This window comes from Theropithecus gelada, chromosome 2 (genome assembly GCF_003255815.1).
Source record: "Theropithecus gelada isolate Dixy chromosome 2, Tgel_1.0, whole genome shotgun sequence".
Lineage (NCBI taxonomy): Eukaryota > Metazoa > Chordata > Mammalia > Primates > Cercopithecidae > Theropithecus > Theropithecus gelada.
In genome coordinates, this window is record NC_037669.1 from 89959685 (window position 1) to 89965785 (window position 6101).

The 6101-nt window shown below is 53.9% G+C and overlaps 1 protein-coding gene across 1 annotated transcript in view; it reads right to left on the reverse strand.

The window, feature by feature from the left end:
- GNAI2 (G protein subunit alpha i2) overlaps window positions 1-3977 on the reverse strand; it is a 29413-nt gene extending 25436 nt beyond the window's left edge. Inside the window, exon 1 of the mRNA XM_025376705.1 lies at window positions 3757-3977. The gene's annotated coding sequence lies outside the window, so the exon portion shown is untranslated. The remainder of the gene's footprint in view (window positions 1-3756) is intronic.
- Between the last annotated feature and the right edge of the window lie 2124 nt (window positions 3978-6101).

A 6101-nucleotide genomic window follows, 5' to 3' on the forward strand; every position in this document is an offset into this window, starting at 1 on the left:
GCACTCTGGGAGGCTGAAGCAGGCAAATCTCTTGAGGTCAGGAGTTCAACACCAGCCTGGCCAACATGGTGAAACCTTGTCTTTACTACAATTACAAAAATTAGGCTGGGTGCGGTGGCTCACACCTGTAATCCCAGCACTTCAGGAGGCTGAGGTGGGCGGATCACCTGAGGTCAAGAGTTCGAGACCAGCCTGACCAACATGGAGAAACCCTGTCTCTACTAAAACACAAAAAATTAGCTGGGCATGGTGGTGGGTGCCTGTAATCCCAGCTACTTGGGAGACTGAGGCAGGAGAATTGCTTGAACCCAGGAGGCGAAGGTTGCAGTGAGCCAATGTCACGCCATTGCACTCTAGCCTGGGCAACAAGAGCGAAACCCCATTTAAAAAAAAAAAATTAGCTGGGCGTGGTGGCATGTGACTGTAATCCCGGTTACTCAGGAGGCTGAAACAGGAGAATCGCTTGAACCTGGAAACTGGAGATTGCAGTGAGTCGAGATCACACCACTGCACTCTAGCCTGGGCAACAGAGCAAGATTCCGTTTCAAAAAAAAAAGAACCTTGGTACACATTTTGTTCCAGCTCCCAATCCCCAGGCTGGCTGTTCTCCCTGGAGTGTCTGCATATCCCTATCTGAATGTCTCTCTTGTTGAGGAGTCATTGACCTGGAAGTCCTCCAATGACTCCCTCAGGGCTCCCTCCTGTCCTGAGACATGGGATATGATGCCCCATGTCCACCACTGCTCTGAAGCTCAAGCAGGCCCTGCCATGGGTGTGCAACATGTTGAGGACACATAACGCCCACCAGGGCCACAGATACGCTGTATACACCTACACATAGGTCAGCCTCCAACGTGCCTCAGATCCACAGAACTCACTACAAAAATGGGTACATATGGCCAAGAATACAGTCTGTCCACGCACAGACTGGCTTCCAAGGTGGGCCCCTCCCCTTCCCTCCACCCGTCACCCCACCCCAGGCTTGAGAGCTGATCCTCGCTCCTCTGGCCTCTCTAGCCTGCTCCTAGCAACAGCCAACAGCTCTCACAGTTGCCAGGCAACAGGGAGAAACTGTCAGCCCCTTGGAGGCCCTGCTCTCAGTAGGTGGGCACAACACAGACCCCAATCTATGGAGGCAGGGCAGGATGCGGCCACTGGAAGGCATGGCCTTCCCCCATCCCAGGCCAGGTCCTGTGGTTATGGCACCCTTCCCACCAGTTAGCTGCTCCTTTCCAGTCCTATGCTCTTCCCAGGGAGCCCAGCAACCCTTGCTTCCACCCTGCTAGCTGCTCCCTCTCCATCTCCATGGGGTCCCCAAGGCTATGGCCAGGCCTCTGCTTGCCACTCCAGTCATACACCTCCCACTCCGGGGGCTCAGAACCCCACAAGGTCCTCTCCAGCCTGACTTCTTTGATTGCCAACCCCATGTCCACCACTGCTCTGAAGCCTCCCCGAGACATCTAGGCACCTCAAACCCACACTGTCCAGAACTGGGTACATCCTATCCCACTGGCCCCTGTTCCGAGGTTCTCCACCACTTCATGGTCCCCCCACCAGCCACAGCAATGACTCCCCTCCCCTACCCCTATATGCCGCCAGCCTCTTCCCTACCTCAATTTCCCCTTCAATCTGTATTTCTTCTCTGTCACCACTATCTCCCAGCTTAGGACTCTAGCCTCTTCCTTGGCTCTCCTGTTTCCCTACAATTTATCCTCCACATGGCAGCCAAGGGCATCCTACTGAAAGAAATCACATCACCTCCATGCTCAGAAACCTTCTGTGGTTCCCCAATGCCCTGACGATAGATAAAGTCCCCACACACACTGGTTTGGACTCTGCAGCAGGTGGAGGCTGTAGGCTGGCAGTTGGAAGCAAAGACTCTGAGGAGCAGTTTGCAAACTTGCCAGCTACTTGTTACTTTGGACAAGTACCAGAAACTCCCTGTGCCTCGGTTTTCTTATCAGTAAAATGGGCCTGATGGTTACACATACCCAAAGCACAGGCAGAGGACAGGACTTCAGGAGGAAACATGTAAAACATACAGAATGTACATGGCACATAGGAAGCTCTCAATAAGGGTGAGGTGTTATAGTAGCGATTTCTTTTTTTTGAGACTGTGTCTTGCTCTATTGCCCAAGCTGGAGTGCAGTGGCACGATCTCAGCTCACTGCAATCCCTGCCTCCCGGGTTCAAGTGATTCTTGTGCCTCAGCTTTCTAAGTAGCTGGGATTACAGGCACCCGCCACCACACCCAGCTAATTTTTGTATTTTCAGTAGAGATGGGGTTTTGCCATGTTGGTCAGGCCAGTCTCAAACTCCTGATGTCAGGTGACCTGCCCGCCTTGACTTCACAAAGTGCTGGGATTGCAGGCGTGAACCACCATGCGCCGTCCCCCATTTTTTTTTTTTTTTTTTTTTTTTGAGACGGAGTCTCGCTGTGTCACCCAGGCTGGAGTGCAGTGGCCGGATCTCAGCTCACTGCAAGCTCTGCCTCCCGGGTTCACACCATTCTCCTGCCTCAGTCTCCCAAGTAGCTGGGACTACAGGCGCCCACTGCCAGGCTAATTTTTTGCATTTTTAGTAGAGACGGGGTTTCACCGTTTTAGCCAGGATGGTCTCGTTCTCCTGACCTCGTGATCCACCCGCCTCAGCCTCCCAAAGTGCTGGGATTACAGGCGTGAGCCACCGCGCCCGGCCCATTTTTTTTTTTTAAATAGAGATGGGGTCTCACCATGTTGCCCAGGCTGGTCTTGAACTCCTGGGCTCAGGCAATCCTCCTGCCTTAGCCTCCCAAAGTGCTGGGATTACAGGCGTGAGGCACCGTGCCTGGCCCAATAATAGCGATTTCTGTAAGGCTTTATGATTGTCTCCACTCAAGGGTCCACCTCATGTCCCTCCACGTGCAACACACTGGCACTCCAACCATCTGGCTTCCCTTGCTCTCTCCATCCCTGGATCTTCCCTCCCATCCCTCTACCCTGTTAAATTAATCCCTCCTCCCCACCTTTCATTTCCTGGCTGTGAGCTGGGCCTCTCTGAGTCCCATTGTCCTGGGGCTTCCCCTTCCCCAGCCACATCCCACTATTCTGGTGGTGGGTCTATCCCACTCACATCCCTAATTCCAGGCTTCTTGCAGGGTGGCAGGTAAATACATGTCAATTTAAATGAATAAGGCCGGGTGCGGTGGCTCGTGCCTGTAATCCCAAAACTTTGGAAGGCTGAGGTGGGAGGATCATGAGGTTAGGAGATCGACTATCCTGGCCAACATGGTGAAACCCCATCTCTACTAAAAATACAAAAATTAACTGGGCATGGCAATTCATGCCTGTAATCCCAGCTACTTGGGAGGCTGAGGCAGGAGAATCGCTTGAAACCGGGAGGCGGAGGTTGCAGTGAGCTAAGATCGCATCACTGCCCTCCAGCCTGGCAACAGAGGTAGACTCCGTCTCAAAATCAATCAATCAATCAATCAATCAATCAATCAGTCTCTTCATCCTGGAGCTGGGAGCTGCTGCCCCTATGGAAATATTCATGTAGCTGTATACACAGACAAGAGAGAAACCAGTGGTGCCTGGGAAGGTCAAGAAGCTTTCTTTGAGGAGGTGATGCAGGGAGTGCTAGAGGGAGAAGAACAGTGAGGAAGAATATTGCAAGAATATGGAAGAGTACATGCAAAGGAAGGGCAGTAGGACTGAGAGGCAGGGGTCTGGGGAAGGGCCAGTGAGAAAATCAAGGCTGAGAGCTGGAGAAACAAACCCCTTGCTTTGCAGCTGAGTCAGCTGAGGTCCAGAGTGGGCCAGGACCCAGTCACAGTCATTGGTGAGGTACATCATGGGCATCCCGGTTTCTTCATACTCAGGAATCCAGGAGTCCTTTCAGGAGAGGTCATTTTGGGGGCAGAGGGAAGCTGCCTAGCCAGGGCCTCATGAGCACCGGGGGAGGTATGACTTGTCCCCATGGCCACCAGGCCCAGCACCACTTGGACGAGACCATAAAGGACAATACAATGACATGAGGGTGGCATCTCAGCTGAAATGAAGAAGTGGCAGCTGCTGGCTCACCCCTACCACCAGAATAGCCTTGGGGCTCACCACGGGCAGCACGGCAGGTCCAGTTTGGCCTGAGTTCCTATCAAGCAGTAGCCCTGAGCAGGGTGAGGAACGAAGACCCTCTCAGTGGGCTGTGACATGCTTGCCTGCAGGCTCCAGGAAGGGGAAGCTGCTAGCACTTCCCCAAAGGCAGTTTCGGGGTGGGTGTGCCTGTCCCTGCCCAGAGTCCAGGACCAGGTAGGACCCCACAGGGATGCCCGGAGTTCAGGATCCTGACCACCCTACCTCCATGGGTCTCAGGTGACAGGGAGTCCCCCGCCAAGGACCTGTGACCAACTCAATCACAGCCTTGCAGCTACTGCTTTTAGACCTGGGTGGCCACAGCTTGCTCCCTCCTTACTGCCCTGGGGCAGACTCCACTTCCTGGTGCATCTCCTGCGCTTTCCCCTTCCTGCTTCTTAGCCCAGTGGAAGTTCTGAAAGTCGAGTCAGCCATCCTGCCCTCCCTCCCTGCTCCCTGGCAGACCCCTCTTCCCAGTGGTCATCCACCCTCTTCACAGATCATTGGCTTTGACCTGGAGAATTCAGGCCCCAGCACCCCTTCCTCATAGGCATCTGGATTAGGCAAGGGGGCCCAACCTGACACAGGGGTGGAGGCTGGGGGTCAGTGCGGGAGGATCCAGAGGAAGGGGTCATCTGTTCAACCACTGTTCCCTGAACATATTGCCTGTCAATGTGCTGAGAACACTATGGTAAAAGAGGCAGCTGGGCCCTGTCCTTGAGGAACACACACCAAACAAACAGGGAAATAAATTTCACCATTTCAGAGGAAATCAATAGGGTGACTCTACAGCCACTGGGAGGTGTGTGCAGGAGAAGACAGTCTGAGGAGGGGATCTCTGAATCATGTGGAAGGACCAGTCTTGTAACAAGCCAGAAGAGAGTGACGACAGAGGCAGCGGCAAGTGCAAGGGCCCTGTGTTGGGAAGGAGCTGAATGCTCCCGAACCAGAGAGGAGCCCAGCCTGGCCACAATAGTGAGAGCAAGAAAACACTGGTGTGAGACGGGACTGCCATGAGGCATCACGGAGGAACAAGCCACACAGGGGATTCCCAAGTCTCCAGGGGATGCTGAGGTAGGGGCATCAGCATCTCCAAGCCAGTGATCCATGCCTAGCCCTACAAACCCAACTGGTTCTGGCATTCAGGGTGCTCCTGTATGACGGGGGAGGAGCTACCCAGGCCCTGCAGGGAACTCAGGAGCTCTCAGGGCTTTGGGGCCAAGGACTAAACTTAACCTCCCTCCTTCTCTTTGTCCTTGAAGAGTTCATGGTACAACCTGTCACTGTGCCTGTTGCATAGGCAGTCTCCAAAGGCCACCTACCCTGGGAAGCCCAGGGTCCTTGGAGGGCCTGGGAAATGATAATCAATTCTATTCCCAGGAGCTACTGCTTTGTTCATGTTATTGCCTAGTCCTCCTTGCCATGCTTTCCAAAGGCTGGGGCTGGGAGCCTCTCCGGCGACTCGTTAGGGCTGTCATTAGCACTGCTTCCTGGAATTTAATTTAATGAAGGAGCAAAAACAGCCCTAATGAAGGTGATGCAACAGCAAGCAGCCAAGCAAGGTGCACCTTGCCAGCTGGGCTCAGGGGCTTCCTGTAGATTGTGACTAGGAGCGAGGGAGTAATAGGGGAGGAGGGACCTGTTGCGGGAGGGAAGCTGGTCATTGAGTTCTGGACGCACAAGCATTGCTCTGCCTGTACCGTATGAAGCAAATACTGTGACCAAGGCCAAGCAGACAGTTAGGGAAGTAGGCCTTGTCAGGAGTGACTTCAGGCTGTTGGAGAAAAAGCTTTTGAAAAGCCATCAGCCGGCCGGGCGCGGTGGCTCAAGCCTGTAATCCCAGCACTTTGGGAGGCCGAGACGGGCGGATCACGAGGTCAGGAGATCGAGACCATCCTGGCTAACACAGTGAAACCCCGTCTCTACTAAAAAATACAAAAAAAATAGCCGGGCGAGGTGGCGGGCGCCTGTAGTCCCAGCTATAGGGAGGCT